This window comes from Arachis ipaensis, chromosome B10, assembly GCF_059453495.1.
Source record: "Arachis ipaensis isolate K30076 ecotype BB chromosome B10, ASM5945349v1, whole genome shotgun sequence".
In the NCBI taxonomy this organism is placed as follows: domain Eukaryota; kingdom Viridiplantae; phylum Streptophyta; class Magnoliopsida; order Fabales; family Fabaceae; genus Arachis; species Arachis ipaensis.
The window spans coordinates 87,400,883-87,407,453 of record NC_142435.1 but is presented as its reverse complement, the minus strand read 5'-3'; the positions used below and the strand labels follow the sequence as shown (position 1 = coordinate 87,407,453).

Sequence of the window (6,571 nt, the reverse complement as noted above, 5' to 3'; positions counted from 1 at the left end):
TAGGTTGCTCTTGATAATGGACTTTTGGTTGATAATCCCGGGTTAGTTAACCCAAGTTACCAAGTGTTGAAACACTCCTCAGAACCTATTCATCCAAGCATATCCTTAATACATAAACACCACAGGCATTTGTCTCATAAGTTCAAACCATTGGTGCCTAGCTTATTTTCTCAAATTTTTTTTTTTTCTTTTTTGCTTTTTGGTTGCCCTTTTTCAGTGGTTTTTTTCTTCTTCTTTTTCTTTCCTTTTTCATGGCCAAAGACATTTATTCATCAAGATCCATAGACAGTTTTCAATTTCTACACAAAGAATGATAATTCTACACTCTAATTCCAGTGATCTGACTAAACAATCAAGCATGCATACCACCACTTAATTCTACTTGATTTGTCACTAATTTAGCCAAGTTACTTTTGTTCAAACTTTTCTTTTATTTTTGGAAACAGAACAAGCATGGCAAGCACTTGTTTAAGAAGGTGGAGTTATATCCAAACATCTAGGCATTCACTTTATTCAAAGCAATAAACAGACAAATATACTAAAAACTTCACATTCCAGAAAGATTCAACATTTACAGTTTAAACCAGAACAAGCATGCTTTTGTTTGCCCTTTTTAAAGAATTATCAAGGAACAATACCACCTTGTGAAATTCCTTGTTTTCTCTTTGTTGCCAGGAAACAATTTGATTTCCCTTCTTCTCCTAAATGTTGCTTCATGCTTTAAAATCCTTGTTTCCTTTCCTGCAAAGAGTGATGAAGTTGCTTGCTTCTCAAGCACTTGAGTGGTTAGCTCAATTATGTGTGGGTAAGTATCTGAGTCTTAAGTTGGTGTGTGAACACCAAACTTAGTCTCCCACTTACTTCTCTGTGCTTTGAATCCTTGAGTTCTCTTTGGAATGAAGTTACTGCTAAGGGTTTTAAGCATTTCTGTGACTGCTTAGAATGGTTGTTCCTCTCATATAATTCAAAGGTTGTTGTGTTCAGTTGATCTTTATGGTGGAACACCAAACTTAGAGTCACACATTCCCCTTTGAATTATTGATCCACGAATTCATTGTTTGGTGTGAAACACCAAACTTAATTCTTTGCAATGCACAGAAACTACTTCACCCTTTTTATTGAAACAAATAAAAGAAACAGCAAAAGGGTATTACCTCAGGTTGGGTTGCCTCCCAACAAGCGCTTCTTTAACATCATTAGCTTGACGGTCAGCTTCCTCAGTTGAGGTGATATTTAACTTTGTCCTTCTCATCCACATCTCCCAAGTAATGTTTGAGTCTTTGACCGTTCACAATGAAGGTTCGTTGTGACTTTTCTTCCATGATTTCTACTTGTCCATATTTGGAGACCTTGGTGACAAGGAATGGTCCAGACCACCTTGATTTTAGCTTCCCTGGAAATAGCTTCAGCCTAGAATTGTAGAGCAATACTTTTTGTCCTTCTTCAAATTTCCTTGGGGCTATGTTGCTGTCATGCTTCTTCTTTGCTCTTTCTTTGTAAATTTTGGCATTCTCATAAGCTTCCGCTCTGAATTCTTCCAACTCTTGAATTTGCAACATCCTTCTTTCTCCAGCAGCTTTGTCGTCCAAGTTCAAAAGTTTCAAGGCCCAGTATGCCTTGTGCTCCAACTCCAGTGGCAAATGGCAAGCTTTTCCATATACTAGTTGGTAAGGAGACATTCCAATTGGTGTTTTGAAAGCTGTCCTATATGCCCAAAGAGCATCATCTAGCTTAATCGACCAGTCCTTCCTTGAAGTTCCCACAGTCTTTTCCAGGATCCTTTTGAGTTCTCTGTTAGATATTTCGGCTTGCCCACTTGTCTGTGGATGGTATGGTGTGGCTACCTTGTGTTTGACTCCATATTTTAGAAGCAATGCCTCTAATGGTTTGTTGCAGAAGTGGCTTCCTCCATCACTGATGATTGCTCTTGGAACCCCAAAACGGCAAAAAATGTGTTTTCTGAGGAAGTTCATGACTACCTTATTATCATTGGTTGGAGTTGCTATTGCTTCAACCCATTTGGAGACATAGTCTACTGCCACAAGAATGTAATTATTTGAGTATGAGGAGGGAAAGGGTCCCATGAAATCTATCCCCCATACATCAAACAATTCAAGTTCCAGAATGAATTGTTGTGGCATTTCATTTCTTCTTGGCAGGTTCCCCGCTTTCTGGCATTCATGGCAGTGCTTCACTAATTCTTTTGCATCTTTGAAGATAGTGGGCCAATAAAAACCACACTGCAACACCTTAGCTGCTGTTCTTTCTCCTACAAAATGTCCTCCATAAGTGGAGCCATGGCAGTCCCATAAGACTTCCCTTCCTTCTTCCTCTGATATGCATCTTCTGAGTATGCCATCGGAACATTTTTTGAACAAGTATGGTTCGTCCCAGATGAAGTATTTGGCATCATTTACCAATTTCTTCCTTTGATGCTTGTTAAATTCCAACGGCAAACTCCCAGTGGCCTTGAAGTTTGCTATGTCTGCAAACCAAGGAGCTTTGTGAATTACCATGAGTTGTTCATCAGGAAAGCACTCATTTATATGTGTGCTTTGTGCACTTCCTTCTTCACATGGTATCCTTGATAAATGGTCTGCCACCTTGTTCTCTACACCCTTCTTGTCTTTGATTTCAATGTCAAATTCCTGCAACAAAAGAACCCATCTAATAAGTCTTGGTTTGGATTCTTGTTTAGCAAGTAAGTATTTTAAAGCTGAATGATCAGTGAAGACAATGACTTTAGATCCAACGAGATAGGATCTAAATTTGTCAAATGCAAAGACTATTGCCAAGAGTTCTTTTTCAGTGGTTGTGTAATTCCTTTGGTTATCATTCAAGACTTTACTGGCATAATAAATCACATGTACCAAATTGTTTTTCCTTTGTCCTAACACTGCCCCAATAGCAAGGTCTGATGCATCACACATCAGTTCAAAAGGTAAGTTCCAATCAGGTGGGGCAATGATAGGTGCAGAGGAAAGTTTTTGCTTCAAAAGTTCATAGGCTAGCATGCAATTTTTATCAAATACAAAGGGTGTATCAGAGACAAGCAAGTTACTCAAAGGTTTGGCTATTTTAGAAAAGTCTCTAATAAACCTTCTGTAAAAACCAGCGTGTCCCAAAAAACTCCTAACTGCCTTGACATTACTTGGTGGAGGTAATTTTTCAATGAGTTCCACCTTAGCTCTGTCCACCTCAATGCCTTTATTAGAGATTTTGTGGCCAAGGACTATTCCTTCTGTGACCATGAAATGACACTTTTCCCAGTTTAATACTAGGTTAGTCTCTTGGCACCTCTTAAGCACCAAGGCAAGGTGGTGTAGGCAGCTAGGAAAAGAATCTCCAAACACAGAAAAATCGTCCATGAAGACCTCAATAAATTTTTCAATCATGTCCGAAAAGATGGACAGCATGCATCTTTGGAAAGTGGCAGGTGCATTGCACAATCCAAAGGGCATGCGTCTATAAGCAAAAACTCCATATGGACAAACAAATGATGTTTTCTCTTGATCTCTAGGATCAACTACTATTTGGTTGTAGCCTGAATATCCATCCAAAAAGCAATAGTAAGCATGTCCGGCAAGCCTTTCAAGCATCTGATCCATGAATGGGAGTGGGAAATGATCCTTTCTGGTGGCTTCATTGAGCTTCCTGTAGTCTATGCACATCCTCCACCCAGTGACGGTTCTTGTGGGTATGAGTTCGTTCTTCTCATTTGGCACCACAGTTATGCCACCTTTCTTGGGAACTACATGGATGGGACTAACCCATGGGCTATCAGAAATGGGGTAGATTACCCCTGCCTGCCATAGCTTCATAACTTCCTTTTGTACCACTTCTTTCATGACGGGATTCAATCTTCTCTGAGCTTGGATGGAGGGTCTAGCATCTTCTTCTAACAAGATTTTATGCATGCATATGGATGAACTTATCCCCTTCAAATCGGCTAGGGTCCATCCAATGGCATCTTGATGAGTTTGTAGCACCTTGATCAATTCTTCTTCCTGTTCTTGGCTCAGGGCAGAGCTAATGATAACAGGATGACTCTCATCACTACCCAAGTATGCATACTTGAGATTAGGGGGCAATGCTTTGAGCTCAGGTTTTGGTGCTTCCTTCTCTTCTTTCACTCTCTCTGGCATGTTTGGCATGGTTGTTTCAGCAGCCTTGATGTCACTAACTTCAATATCCTTGGTGAACTCCTCCTCTGCCACTTCCTTTATTGTTTCCTCAAAAGTTTCTTGTACTGCAATGTCCACTACATCAATCCTCATGCATTCCCTTAGTGATTCTGATGGATAGCTCATTGCCTTGAATACGTTAAACACCAATTTCTCATCATGTAGTCTCAGAGTGAGTTCACCCTTTTGTACATCTATGATGGCTCCAGCAGTAGCTAGGAAGGGTCTTCCCAGAATTATTGACGCTTTGGCTTCCTCCTCCATATCTAACACCACAAAATCAGCAGGAAATATAAAATCTCCCACTTTCACCAACAAATCTTCAACTATCCCATGAGGGAATTTAAAAGTTCGATCTGCCAATTGGAGGGCCATTCTTGTTGGTTTGGCTTCCTCAATCTTCATTCTTCTCATCATTGTTAGAGACATCAAATTGATGCTGGCCCCTAAGTCACACAAGGCCTTCTCCACCATGACTTCTCCTATGATGCAGGGAATTTGGAAACTGCCTGGGTCCTTCAATTTCTGAGGCAATTTGTGCTGAATGATGGCACTGCATTCTTCAGTTAACAACACAGTTTCCTCATTTCTCCAGCTTCTCTTCTTGGTCATTAATTCTTTTAAGAATTTTGCATAGAGTGGCATTTGCTCTATTGCCTCAGCAAAGGGAATGTTGATTTGAAGCTTCTTGAAAATCTCCAAGAACCTGGAAAATTGGCCATCCTTTTCACTTTTCATCAAACGTTGAGGATATGGTGCCTTAGGTGTATAAGGCTTCAGGACCTCTTTTTCTTTTTCTTTTGTTGCAGACGATGTAAAAGATTGTCCTTGCTCCTTATCTCTCACATTTTCCTTTGCTTCACCCTCTGTGGTTTCCTTTGAGATCTCCTTTAGATTTTTCCCACTTCTGAGGGTTATGGCCTTACATTCTTCCTTTGCAATAGCCTTGGCAGCATGAGAAACGCTTGTCCCAGGGGTTTGCTTAGACAAATACACAATTTGATTTTCTAGCTTCTGGATGGCAGCTCCTTGGTTTTGTAGGTTAGAATTTACTTCTTCCTTAAAAGCTTTCAATTCGGTTATGTCTTGACTCATGGTTACAAGCATTCCTTCTATCCGGTTTAATTGATCTTGAAATTGTTGGTTCGGATTAGGTTGGGTAGGTTGATTATTTTGGCCATGATATGATGGTTGGGAGTAAGTGTTTTGTGTGGCTTGGTATGATCTTTGGTTGGAGTTTTGGTATGTGGAATTGTTATGTTGGTTGTGGTTGTAAGGCTTGTGGTTTTGTGGTTGGGTTTGTTGGTTTCCCCACCCAAAGTTTGGGTGGTTTTTCCATCCTGGGTTGTAAGTGTTGGAATGTGGATCATATGATTGCCTTTGTTGGTTTCCCACATAGTTGGCCTCTTCCCAATCACCTCCTTCAATGCTTACTTCCTCTTGATCTTGTGTGTGTATTGCAGCCACTTGCTTTGTTTCTAATTGCCTGGTAAGCTCTGCTAGTTGCTTGGCAAACACCTTGTTTTGGGCTAGAATTGTATCAACATGGTTCAGCTCCATAACTCCCTTAGTGTTGTGCCTTTCTGATGCATAGTAGTACTCATTCTCAGCCACTGTCTCAATCACTTCAATGGCCTCTTCCACAGTCTTTTTCCTGTTCAATGAACCTCCTGATGAATGGTCTACAGCCTTCCTTGATTCATAAGAGAGTCCATCATAGAAAATATGCAATTGCACCCAATCATGGAACATGTCTAGTGGGCATTTCCTTGTCAAATCCTTGAATCTCTCCCATGCCTCGTAGAGAGTTTCACCATCTTGTTGTCTAAAAGTTTGAACCTCAGATCGAAGCCTATTGACCTTTTGTGGGGGGTAGAAACGTGCCAGAAACTTGCTTTCCACCTCATCCCATGTTGTTAGACTCCCCCTTGGGAATGATTCTAGCCACTTAGCTGCTTTGTCCCTAAGTGAAAATGGGAACAAAAGCAGTTTATAGGCATCTTCCTGGACTCCATTGGACTTCACAGTGTCACAAATTCTCAGGAATTTTGTGAGATGTTGGTTGGGATCTTCATTAGCACTTCCACCAAATGAACAATGATTCTCCACCAGTGATATTAGCTGTGGTTTGAGCTCGAAATTGTTGGCCTGAATGGGTGGTTTCTGGATGCTACTACCACAATTCCCAGAGGTTGGGTTTATGTATGAACTAAGAACCCTCCTCTCAGGAATGGCATTGTTTCCATCAGCTCTCTCATGGTTGTGAACTTCTCTATCCATGTTGAGATCTAGAGCTTCCTCAAAATTGTCCTCAGATTCTCCTTCAGATTCCTCTTCTCCCACTACTCTCTTCCCTCTTGCTTCCCTTCTCAGTCTATGAAGGGTCC

At 40.7% G+C, this 6,571-nt stretch overlaps 1 non-coding gene across 1 annotated transcript; it reads left to right on the top strand.

The window, feature by feature from the left end:
* The first annotated feature begins 5,934 nt into the window (after positions 1-5,934).
* LOC148580758 (small nucleolar RNA R71) lies at positions 5,935-6,038 on the top strand. The gene has a single exon (XR_015895255.1). It is a non-coding gene; the product is annotated as a small nucleolar RNA R71 (small nucleolar RNA).
* The last annotated feature ends 533 nt before the right edge of the window (positions 6,039-6,571 follow it).